The sequence below is a fragment of the Camelus dromedarius genome, unplaced genomic scaffold (genome assembly GCF_036321535.1).
Source record: "Camelus dromedarius isolate mCamDro1 unplaced genomic scaffold, mCamDro1.pat HAP1_SCAFFOLD_37, whole genome shotgun sequence".
NCBI classification, from domain to species: Eukaryota; Metazoa; Chordata; class Mammalia; order Artiodactyla; family Camelidae; genus Camelus; species Camelus dromedarius.
In genome coordinates this window covers 986,502-999,205 of record NW_026989785.1, presented here as the reverse complement: position 1 = coordinate 999,205, position 12,704 = coordinate 986,502, and the positions used below count along the sequence as shown (strand labels likewise).

At 50.8% G+C, this 12,704-nt stretch overlaps 1 long non-coding RNA gene and 1 pseudogene across 1 annotated transcript; both read left to right on the top strand.

Annotated features, from left to right (window-relative positions):
- Positions 1–216: 216 nt before the first annotated feature.
- LOC135320650 (uncharacterized) lies at positions 217–3,804 on the top strand. The gene is made up of 3 exons (XR_010379905.1): positions 217–313; positions 3,194–3,321; positions 3,666–3,804. It is a non-coding gene; the product is annotated as an uncharacterized LOC135320650 (long non-coding RNA).
- A 4,161-nt stretch (positions 3,805–7,965) lies between these two features.
- LOC135320655 (melanocortin-2 receptor accessory protein 2-like) lies at positions 7,966–11,698 on the top strand (annotated as a pseudogene).
- Positions 11,699–12,704: the final 1,006 nt, after the last annotated feature.

Here is a 12,704-nt window from a genome sequence, read left to right as displayed (position 1 = left end):
TGGGCCACCGGCGATTGTGCTGATCAATAATCCACCTCACCCAAAGTCCGGGGGTAAGAGCGGCCAGCACAACTGTTTGTAGACTCTGAAGTCAGGTCCTTGGAGGAATTCCTCACTGAACAATGTTTTGGACCTTTTATTATTCTCTATAGCCTCCAGCTGAAGAAAAAGTTTGCCTTAGGTACATGAAAGGTGAGGACACCTGCTATCCCCATGGAGCCCAGGTGGGGCTGGGAGTCTGCTGTTTGTACAGCCGGTGGGCTCGTGTTGCTTTGGGCATCCCTGTGCCTGAATTCCTGCAGTACACTCGGTGGTAAGAACGGGGGTGCCTGGCAGGGAGGGAAGCGGGTCGGGGGACTACACAGCTGGGGAGACGTTAACCTGGGGTGAGCAGGAGCCGGCTGATGCATGGAATCTCGGTGAAGGGAACTCTCCAAACTCAGAGAGGTTCCCACTCCCGCAGGGTCCCTTTGATCAGGGTGCTAGGCTGTCAGCACTGCAGGGTCCCTGTGAGGATCATGGTGCCTTCAGGCAGTGGGAAGTGAGGGGTCCAGTGGCAATTAAATTAACTGTGCACCCAAAGCCAACCCCCGTCTCTTTCAGCCTGTTTCCTATCTGCAAAACTGGAATGATGTTAACCATCCCGCAGGTTTGTTGATGGGCTGGGACACACTAGACACCCAGGAGATGGAATTCCACTGTGCCCTGATTGTTAACCTTCCTTCACACTATTTTCTCTCACAAGTTCAGTCTCTCTGTCTCTCTCTCATTCACTTGTAACTTTCTCTCCTGCTCTGGTTTCATTTGATTCCCACCCTCCTCCCAATCCCCAGATGAGTGAAATTAATTTCTGTGTGTCAGTTCCAAATTCCCGGGAAAGATGCTCTGTCCCCTCTGGATTGGTTGTCCAACCCATCAGTTGCAGTCAGAGGAGTGAGTCCCTCTGTGACCAGAGGAGGGGCTCTGCCCAGCCCCCAGCCACCACTGTGGGAGCACATAGCTCTCCGAGGAGGAGGTACTGGCTGTGACTTGGTGTCACTAAGTGTGAATTTATCTCTCCTCTTGCGCCACCTCCATCCTCCTAAACAAAGATGAAAATTAAACACTCCCGAGATTTGTGTCATGGAACACTCAGGGTGGGGGCTAAGAGGGCTGGATTCCCTGCTGAGTGTAAGGGGCTACAATGATCCCCCAACGAGAGCCTGTAAAGGAAACAGCACCGGCCCCACCGGACACTTAGGGTGCTGAGTCTGCGTGACATTGAGCCAGGTTTCTGACCACAGCTCAGGGGTCTGGTGTGACCGGTTAGTCTTTGAAACCAACCAGCTTTGGATTCCTCAATCCCTCCCTGAGGTTTTACCTGAACCACGAGCTTCTGTATCTCTGAAGACAGATGATGAGGACCCTTCACTTAAGGCATTTGCACAGCCCTGTGCGGGAATTTGTGCTGCACGGTCTGCCCGGCGAGCTGACCAAAGGTCGTATTTTACTGATCTTAGAAATAGTCTGGTTTCCTGATGCACTGTTTCACTGAACAAGCAACAGAAGCCACCTCTGGCTGATAAAAGCCAAAAAGGGACTTAATGAAAAGATACTGGGAGGGTGCATGGAGTGGCCCAGACCAGAGCCGACCCGGGGGCCGTAGGGGATGTTGGGGAGCCCCAGGCACCAGGCTGCGCAGGGTGTTACCGGGCCCCCTGCTGCCCCAGCAGGGACCCCCCCTCCTCCTGACACTCCACCTCACTGCAGGTTCATGTCCCGGCAGGGCCAGTTCACACTGAAGCCACCAGCACACACCTCAATGGGGGAGTTGGCCCCTTCTCAGCTGAGGGCGTGCCTGGTGTGGGGAGAGGCCCAGTTAGAGGAAGGCGGTTCCCCTACTGTTCCGAGTTAATGCGCAAGTCAGTGCCCATCACTCAGGAGAGCCGGGTTGGTCTGACCTCATTGTGGTGACTAGGCCGTCTGAGTTCACGTATTAATTTTTAGGTTGGAAGGCCCAAGAGGGAGAAAAAGTGGAAGTTCTAGTACTTATTTTTTATTTCCCATGTACCAGGTGCGGTAAGCAAGCCACTTCAGACAATGCCCAGAGCAACCACGTTAATAGGCCACGGAGAAAGTCATGCAGTCAGGCCTCTGCAGCCCCGAAACCCGTGTCCTCATCAGCTCCGTAGTTACCAGTGGAAGTTGTAGGGACTTATGGGACTGTGTGATCCCGTGGGGGCTGGGATGTATATGTTAAAATCCACATCTTCAGAAACTCGGCTAGAACCACAGCCACTGATTGTCTGCACGGAGGCAGAGGAGGGGAGAATTCCAGCCTCTGGTCCAGCTTATGAGGAGCTCAGAAATTGCTCCTTCTTTCCTGAAAACAACACCAGAGCTGAGGGAGCTGAAAACCCACTGCTCTTCTTAGATCCCGAAGAAAACTGAGGGGGAAAGCTGCTCCCAACCCAGAGAGGCAGCTGGGCAGGCTTGGAGATTCACAGCTCCCAGGGCAGAACCCGCTTTTGTAAGAAACTCGGGGGAGGCAGATTTAACAGTTCCCTAAGGCCAGCTGGAGGCTCAGCGTGGGGAAGTCTGAGTGTGACAACTTCAGGGGGCCAGTCAGAGGTGGCTCCTGCTCTTTTTCATGCATTTTACTTCCAGGACAGTACCCTGTTCTCAGAGTGAAAATCATAGGAAAACTCCTCATGCTTCCTGCCAGGAAAGGATAAAATAGCTCTAATGAAATACACCCAGAACATTCTCTTATATTGTGGGGGGTTGTGTTTATTTTTTTAAATGAGAAATTATTTTACCAGAGCCTAACCAGCCTGGGGGAAGGGAAATCCTTTCTGTCTCACCCAAATTAGGGTGAGGGGAAAGAGACACACTTGTGGAGGTCACAGCTCAGGGCACAGGCTCAATGAGAACTAATCATAGGAGTATAGATGCCCTGCTCTGTTCCGCTAACCCAACACTTTACCTCCATGTCAGTAGGGCCTCTGTGTAATAACAGGAATAAAATTAAAAGAAGTTAATGTCCCAGGAGTGTCTAGGGAAAACCCAAAGACAGCGGGCGGATGAAAACAAGGACACACAGGCAGCTTTAGCCTCTCACACAAATGGCTGTAGCAAACTACACACAGCCCTTCCCAGTAGATAAACAGAAAACCTCACAGAAAAAACTATTTATTTTGGTTCTCTTGCCCAGTGCATTCCATGGTGCATCCTCACCTAGAATTGAGTGGAAGCAAGTCCATTTCAGAAGGGACATAACTGAAGAGGAATGGCTTTCCAGTCTCTGAAGGGCAGAGAAACAGCAGCCTGGGTTAGAGAAAGGTGAGGGGTGGGGTAGGTGGTGGGCTGCCTTCTTCCCCAAATAAGGAGCCTTCCTGAGGCCAGCACAGTGGGAGGGAGGGCCATGGGGTGGAAGCAGCCAGACTTCTTCCTGAGAACTGATGGGATGCCTCAAAGGGACCATTCAGGTGCCCATTCAGGTGTCTTGACGGTGGGAGCCAGTCAGTCTGCCTCAGAGCCCAGGACTGAGGTGGGTGCACAGCAGGCAGGTCTTACTTGGCCGGATCCATTTCACTTCTCCGAAGCCCTGTGTAAAACATGAAGCGTGAACGGCCTGGTGAGCACAGCTCTGCCCTCAAGACCTGTTTCTACTCCTCTCTTCCCAGAGAACAGCATCTCTGAGCCCGTCCTGGGTGACCTCACAGAGATCACTCTAGTGGCCCAGGCTAGTGACCGGGAACATGTACCTTCCTGCAGCCAACCACAGACGTCCACTGATGCATCATATACTGGCAAATATGTGAGTTCCTGTGCATTGGTCTAACAGCAGAGACTCTGCCACAGGCCCAAGAGGTGGTGTGTGGGACATACAGGGGTGCAGGACTGTACGCAGTGCAAAGGTGTAAGTGGTGGCAGGGTGCAGGGGCTGTGGAGGGTGAAGGCAGTTCAGGGGTTGTGGGGGTGCAGGCAGTGCAGGGAGTGTCAGGGGTGCAGAGGTACAGGGAGTGTAGGGGTGCAGGAAGGTGCTCAGGCAAGTGCACATCCTCGCAGTCAGCCTGACTACGGGAGGCTAGTGCAATGGTTTGGGGCGGCGGAGGCGGCGGCGGGTGGGAGGCTGCCCGGGCAAGCCGGTCGATTTCTTCTCTTCCCTGCAGCCTGGCCTGGGGGGGCCTTGGCCGCCGGAGATTCGCCAGATGTTGGACTCCAAGTAAGCTTGCTCCTGGGAGGTGGGGCGGTTAGGTCAGCAGGCGGGGGCAGCGGCAGGGGGGCGGAGCGGGGCTGCCCCTGGCGAACTGGTGGAATAGCTGCCTTCTCCCTGCTGCCGGGCCTGGGAGCGGCCTCTGCTGCCCCAGGTCGCCGGACACACCTGTCCCACTCAGCTTGCTGAGTGGGGAGTGGAGGCGGTGCCGTTAAGGTGTGGGGACCACGGGGGTAGGGGGGCTGCCGCGGGGGAGCCGGTCAATTCGCTCCGCTCTCCACCGCGGCGGAGCCTGGGGGTGGCCTCCGCTGCCCTAGAGGCGGGACGCCGGTCTCCAGGTGAGCTTGGTCCTGGGAGGTGGGAGCAGTGGCGCCAGGGGGAGGGGGTCCGTTCCAGGGAGCTGCTCCATTTCTTCTCTCCTCCGCGGCCTGGCCTGGGGGCGACCTCTGCCGCCGGAGATTTCCCTGAGGTCCGACTCCAGGTAAGCTTGCTCCTGGGAGATGTGTGCGGTGCGGTCAGGGAGCTGGTAAGGTGGTGGCTGCGGGGATAGGGAGGCTGCCCCGGGGTAGCTTGTGTATTAGCTCCATGTCTGCACCGCATGGCCTGCAAACGGCCTCTGCTGCCCCAGGTCCCGGGACACCCCTGTCCCACTTAGCTAACTGGGGGGGGGGAGGCAGGGTAGTCAGGGTGCAGGGGTGGCGGGTTTCGGGGGCCTGCAGCTGGGAAGCTGGCCCATTTGCTCCCATCTTCCCCGCGGCTTGTCCTGGGGGCGGTCTCTGTTGCCCTGGGTTACGGGACACGTGTATCCTAGTCGGCCTGACCCCGGGAGGCGGGCGTGGTACGTTGGAGGTGGTGGCAGCAGCGGCGGGTTTTCCCATGAAGCTGGTCCATTTGCTCCCATTTCCTCTCATGGTTTGCTCTGGGGGCTGTCACTGTTGCCCCAAGTTCACCGGACGTCCATCTCCAGGTCAGCCTGCTCCCTAGAGGCGGCCACAGAGAGGTCAGGGGGCAGGAGCGGTGGCTGATGTGGGGGATGGGGATGCCTTGGGGAGATGGTGGATTGGCTCCCGTCTCCCTGATGGCCTGGTGTGGGAGTCGTCTCTCCTGCCCTAGATCACCAGACACACCTGTCCCATTCAGCCTGCTGGGAAGGGTCGCCCTGGACGGTGCCTTTAAGGTGCGAGGGTGGCAAAGGCGGAGGTAGAGGACCTGCAGCGCGGAGCTTGTCAATTTGCTCCCCTCTTCCCCGCGGCCAATCCTGGGGGTGTCCTCTGCTGCCCAAAAGCAGGATGCCCGTCTCCAGGTCAGCTTGCTCCTGGGAGGCGGACGCGATGAGGTCGAGGGGCAGGGGCAGCCGGCCGTCGCAGCTTCCTAATGGGACCACTTCTTCTCCTTTCCCCTGACCTGGCCTGGGGACGGCCTCTCCCGCCCAAGATTCGTCTGACACACCACACCAGGTCAGGTTGCTCCTGGGAGGTGGGCGCGGTGAGATCAGGGCGTGGGGAGGAGAGGGGTGCTGCCTATTGTGAGCTGGAGGATAACCTCCCATCTCTCTGGAGGCCTGACATGGGGGCGGACTCTGCCGCCCCTCGTTCCCAGGTCACACTTCTCAGGGTCATATTACCCCGGGGGTGCGTTAAGTTGCGGGGGTGGCGGGGTGATGTCGAAGGTATGGAGCCTGCCGCTTGGGAGCTGGTGGTTTAGCTCCCATCTCCCCAGCAGCTTGGCCTGGGGGCAGCCTCTGTTGCCCCAGGTTGCAAAGCACAGTTTCCCTGACAGCTTAGCCACCTGAGGTGGGCAGGATGTGCTGAGGGGGCAGAGGCAGCTGCCAAGGCAGCGACGGAGGGGGCTGTCCCAGGCCAGCTGGTCTATTTGTTCCCATCTCTACCTTTGCTGCCCTAGTTTCGCAGGACGTCCTTCTCCAGTTTTTCCTTCTCCTGGGAGGTTGGCGAAGTGCATGCAGCCCAAGGTCTGGGCTCTCCCCTGGGGAGGGGCAGAACTCTATTGTTCTCCTTTGTCTTTATTCTTCAGCGAAGGGGTTACTGGACCCAATTCTTAATTCTGAGAAAGTGTAGCCTATGTTAAGGAAGAGCTGCTGGACAGTGTGTTTTCTAGGTGGGTTTTCACATCAGCTGATGCCCAAGGCAGGCAGGAAAGCTATTACTCAGAGCTCCTTAGTGTGGAGTTGGGGGGTGGCCCTGCTGTCCTCACCATACTTTTTAAAAATGTGTCACTCCCCTTTTTTTCCTAGGTGACATTTTAAGTTATTGGGTCACAGATTCCTGGCACAATCATCCCTGTTCTCAAACATCTTTTAAACTTGGATGAAGTGATAAGTAGGGGAAGAAGATGATTTGCTGAAAGGTAAGAATACTTAAATTTGCATTAAAGCTACATTCTGTCAATCTTTCTCAAATGATTTTTCTCGGATTCAAAATCCACGACCTAATGAATGTTGTACTCCTGTGTAAATCATTGATCTTCAGATCACATTTGTTAAATGGTCAATGAGATTTGTTAAGTAGATTATTCCTGAAAGGAAAAGCTCAGGCTTTTGAGAATTCCTTGTCTGATGTCACCCAGGCAGTCACAGTAGAAGACAGAACTGATATAAAAATCCCTCAGCAGCCTGAACTGCAAAGCTTCTGGGATTACTGATCCCTGAAATGCAGGTGACTCTTGATGATATTCTGGGGGGTGGTTTACATGATCAGATTCTTCCAGTCCTGTAAATGGGTTCCTTGGCCCCAGCCCCGGGAGAGATGGTCATAAGGTCCATATCGTGAGGGGTGGGATGGGAAGGCAAGGTCTAAGAGCTGAAGTCACTGAGATTCCACACTCGCTAAACACAGACTCCAGAGCCTAATTGTTGTCAGGTTCTGTTCTGGATTTGAGAGTGTGTTCAGACATGATTCTTGCCCTTCAGGGGTCACTGCCTGGGTGGAAGTAACCTTTACACAAATCTGGGAAGGATGGCAATTAAGTAGATGGGCTGTTATGGTCCTCAGTATGCCCAGGCTCACTCTTCCAGGCACTCGTGGGACTAACGAGAGTCATGTTATTCACTCATTCACTGATTTATTACCCTTGAATTGATCATTTGTCCCATAGTAAGTGAAACAAGGGATCAGGAACATGAATTTTGTCCCCTCTCCCATCACTGATTGTATCTGTCAGTCGGGCGCCCTGTGTATGCATTGTGAAATGGTGGTATTTTTTGCCCAATATGGCAGCACTGACAGTTCTGAGAATCAGGGGAGTCTCGTGGGTAGGACAGAACCGTGACACACATGGCAACACGCCACCATGTGAGACTGCATTGTCGATGCTCAGGTGACCCGATGTAGACCGCGGTGCTAAACCTGAGCGTGTTCAGTGATCTTGGCTGCTCTAAAAATACAGACTACAGGTCCCAAACTCTGGAGACGCTTAGGGTCTGCACCCCAGAATTCTGCATTTTAAGAAGCACTTTAACTAATTCTGATGAAGATGATCTGAGTGTCCCAATGAGAAACACTGGTGTGCGATTCAGCAATACTGAGGATTCTCAGGGAACGATGTCTTTTCAGGTTGGTCCAAGGTCCCTCACTTGAGACTTTTGCCTTGGGTTTAATTGTATGTGTTCAGAAGTGATGTCTCTCATTTCCAGTGCTTGTCAGCATGCTCTGTGCAGGGACTTGCACTCAGTAGATGGCAAAAACTATGATTCTTCAGGTCACCGAGCTAGAGTGTGAGTGATCTTTTATTTTGGTTTTCTTTATAGCAATGCAGAGTCTCCCGAGGAGAGATTCAGACTGAACAGCTTTGTGTCAGACTTTGGAAGACTGCTGGTGCCCAAGGTGTTCTCTGGCAGGGCAATGACGAATCTAGGTCCCTCTTTCACTGCTACGTCAATGATGTGGGCCACTTGGACAAGGCCAAATTTGCTATCCCAACCATAGCCCTTGACAGAGATATTCAGCTCCAGGAAGCCATCAGATGCAGCAGGTGGCCAGAGGAGGAGGCGAACGGGCTCATGAAATGTGACATCCCCAACTTCATCAATACGGACCAGAACTCTTCCTTTGGGGAAGATGATCTCCTGATTTTGGAACCACCAATTGTTCTAGAAGATAAGCCAGTTGCTCAGACCTCACACATAGAATTGAATTGAGAAACGTGCTTTGTCAAGTGTCTTTCTGAAGATGTGAAGTTTGTCTTTGTATGGCAGGAATTCCCCTTTCACAAAATTGTATGTGTTTGTGTCTGAGAGAGAGAAATGGAGACAGACAGAAAGACGGAGACAGAAGAGCACCCCCTCAGAAGAGAGCTAGTTAAGGTGAGTTTTGTGCCTTTAAAAACATTTGGGGTTTTGGGGGGAACAAAGTATTTACATTGTCTCATTCTCCTAGTTGGAAACCTTGGCCCCATACTCAGTGTTAGCGGCCTTGAATGGGGATTGGCACGGTGCATTTCATCTGGCGCTGCCACATCCATGCTCTGCCTTTAGCACGTTGCTTTGCCTCTCAGGGCTGCCACCCTTTTAACTGTAAGGAGAGGAGTCTGGAGTAGGTGATCCATCCCAGCTCTGCTGTTTTGCAAATTTCTGATTTCGTATTCGGATGAGGCTGGGATACACCCAGAGCAGTATAAACCAGGCCCTACCTCCTGTCTCTTGCTGGGGCATCCCTTAGGCCTGTGCCTTCTACCCAACCCTTTACTGAGCCCAGCTTTTGTCAGGAGCCCAAGAGCCTACCGAGATGGCAGGGGACGTCTCTCGTGGTCACGGTGGCCATCATTTCTATTGGTTGTGCTGAAACAGCTCTTCTGAGATCCTCCGGCCACCCTTGCTCCAACCTGAGGACAGCCCTACCGTTCTTTTCCTAGGAGGAGGATCAATCCATGGTGCATTTTATGACAATCCTGTCCCCAGGAATGCACGGAAGGTTATCAGCTGAGTGAGGGGAGGTGCCTCTGTTTCTCTGCGTCCCTGTATCTCGGTCTGCTCACAGTGCCCTGCCACCGGCTACTGAGCAAGAAAAGTGCTATTCACCATGATGGGTGTTTTGCAGATGTGTAGGCGATGGTCGTGTAGCTCGTGTGTGGGCTTTGAGCTGGGATGGTGAAGAGCTTATAAATACCTCATCAACATTTATTCGAGGTGGCCTGGTGCCACACAGACTTGATTCATGAAGGCATCAAGCCTACACACTGGTTTGGAAACAACTTGGTTTTTATCAGTCACACTGCATGCATGACTCACTGCTAATCTCTGGGTGGTTTTTTCATTTTAGATTTATTCACCCAGTGTCTTGCTTAAGCTGAAAAATACTTTTATTTCACCAGAATATTCTCTGATTCTTTGTTTTCACTCATCCAGTTTTTTAATTCCTTTAAAAATTGTTGTGTTTATAATGCCTCCTTATTTCTATCATCTCTAGGTTCCCAGTGGCCTGAGACATGCCGCAGACTTTATGTAGGAACTGTACCACCAAAAGAAATCCCCTCGCCATAATATCTTTTGAGGAAAATATTATTCTTTAAGACTCTAACACTAAATCGTAGAAGAAATCATGGAACATTTCTTGTAGTTAATACATGTTCATGCAAAAAGAAATTTGATATTTTCATTGAAAAATGTTGACTTTAATAACTTTTACTAATGTGAATATTATTATTCATTATTTAATTAACCAAATAATACCACAGTTATTTATTATTAAGATTGAAATCTATTTACACTGTCTCTCAATTAGAAGACTGAAGTGTATTTAAAAGATGGAAAAATACCCATGATGACACCATCTTTTTTATTAACTAAATATCAAGAACTGTGCAGGGTTAAGATTTGTCCCCCTGCAAGCTGCCAGGTTAGCATGAGGTAGTCTGTGGATGCTGCCAGAAGACAGGACACTCCCACAGGATCAGAGACAAAGGACTTCCTGCCGGCACAGCAGGCAGCCTGGGGTTCATGTTCATGTTGGTTCCTGAGCTCTTTTCCTATTGCTGTTGTAACTATGGACCACAGACTCAGTGGCTTAAAGTAACACACATCCATTGTCTCACTGTTCTAGGGTGCAGAAATGCAAAGTCAATGTCAGTGGGCTACAACCAACGTGTGGCCAAGGCTACGTTCCACACTGAGGCTCTTGGGAGGGATTCATCTTACTACCTTTCCAAGCTTGCAGTGGTGCTCACACTCCTTGGCCCAGAGCCCTGTGTCACTGTGACTTCTGCTGCCACATCACATCTCTGTCTCTGACCAATCTGCCTCTCTCCTCTAAGGACCTCCATGATGACGTTTGCTTCCCACAGTGATCTGCCATCCCAAGGTCCTTGACAGTCACACCTGCAGAGTCCCTTTTGCCATGCACAGTGACATTCCTAGGTTCTAGGGATCAGACCGTGGACATATTGGGGGCCATTATTCTACCGAGTTCTTCCCTTTGGCTCCACTGGTTCTTGTCCATCCCACATGCAAAATGCATCCACCTCATCCCAACACCCTCCAGAGTCTCATTTACTACACCATCAACTCAAAGTCCAACATGTAGTCTAACTATTATCAGCTCAAAAGCCTAAATATTTTCATCCTCATCACCTAAGTCAGGCATGATTGAGACCCTGGGTGTGATCTTCTCTGCTCAAAATCCTGCCATGGCTTCTCATTTCACTCAGTGAAGAAGCGAGTGTCCTTATGGTGACCTTACAGCTTTCCTCCCCCTCCCGAAGCTGAGCTCATCTCCGGTTTTCTCCCTGGCTCACTCCGCTCCAGCCACACTGGCCTCCCTGCTGTCCCTTGGGGATATCAGACATGCACCCACAGGCCTGTTGCCCTGGCCAGTCTCTGTCCAACTCATATGCTGAAGTCCTGAACCCCAGGACTACAGAACATGACCCCACTTGGAAATAGGGTTGTTGCAGATGTCATTGGTTAAGAAGAGGTCATTAGGGTTCGCCCTAATCCAGTATGACTTGTGTCCGGTTAAATAGGGGCAATGTGGACAGAGAGACACGTGTACATGGGAGATGACGTGATGAGATGTGGAGAGAAGACGGTCGTCTCCAAGCCAAGGAGAGAGGCCTGGACCAGCCTCTCCCTCCCAGCCCTCAGGAGGAGCCTGCCCTGCTGACACCCTGCCTGCAGACTCCCCACCCCCAGGGCTGTGAGACAGTGAGCCTCTGTGGTTCATGTCACCCAGTGTGCGGTGCTGTGTTAGAGGGAGCTCAGCAACTAGCACCGCGTTCTCAAGGTCCTCAGTGAGCCCAGCTCTGGCCATCTCATTTTAACCTGGAAACTGCCTTCCACTTGTCTCTGCCCCAGAAACCCCCTCTCCCTGATCATATTATTTCTATCACCTTCTAGAATACCATATATTTCACATGACTGTCAAGACTGTAGTTTATGTTCTGCTCCTCCTCAGTCCTACAGGGACAAGGATCCTTATTTGTTCACTGACGGACCTCAGGTGGCTTGACCTGTACCCGTGGCACAGCAGTCAATACAAATTGGCCGGATGGAAGGAGGGATCTTTCCTTACATTCACAGGTGAGTGAACGAAGATTCCGGGGGACTGAGAGTTTTGCTCATGCACAGAGCTGGTAAGTGTCAGGCCAAGGTGGGTTTCAGGTACCTATGAACCTGAGGGAGGCTTGAGTGATTCCCTTTCCATTGATTAGTATTTCTCAGGTGTCTCTTTTTCTGGCTCTAACTTTTGACTTCTTTCTGTTATTCTTCTAAGCTTTCAACCAGTTTTAAGTTTTAATTCTGCTTTGTCTCAGGTAAACAAATGAAATCTGTAAATCTTTTAACTCATTATATATTTCATCTAAATACATTGTGATTAGTGATGATGTTTTATTTCTGGCATCTTGTTTTGTGATTTCTATTTGCTTTGCTCTGCTTTTCTCCTGCCTGTTATATACCTTGCAGTCATGGTTAAGAGCATGGCGTCTAGAGACAGCCTATCCGGGCTTGGTTCCTTCCCTTGCTAACCATGTAACCAGTATATGTAATCCCTTTGAGACTCACTTTCTTCATGTACAAAAAGTGGTACTATCCGCCTCAAAGACTGTGAGCATTAAGTGATAAAATAGATGAAGAACTTAGAATAGTGACCGGCCTATTTTGCGTTCTTCATTTTGACTTCTTTATTCTCTTTTTAAACAATTACTTTAGAGATTACTGTTGAATTTTAATGAACACCCTAGATATTGAAGATTAAAATGTTACTTAACCCATTCATTGAATTTTATATACCAAATGATATCTGTGTTTTATTTCCATAAGTTCTGTTTGGTTCTTTAAAAAATTGATCTGTTTTCTTTTTCATGATGTCCTGATTGTTCATTATGTTATATAAGATTCATTTTATCTTTTAATGATTCAGTCATACTTCTTTTATGCTCTCTCTTAGATTGTTTCATAATTTTATGCTCTGGAATATTAATCATCTTGTGTTTTACGGTTAGATCTTTCTTCCCAGTGGCACTGATTTCCTTCTGTTTTTAGTTGTGTGTCTGTGTG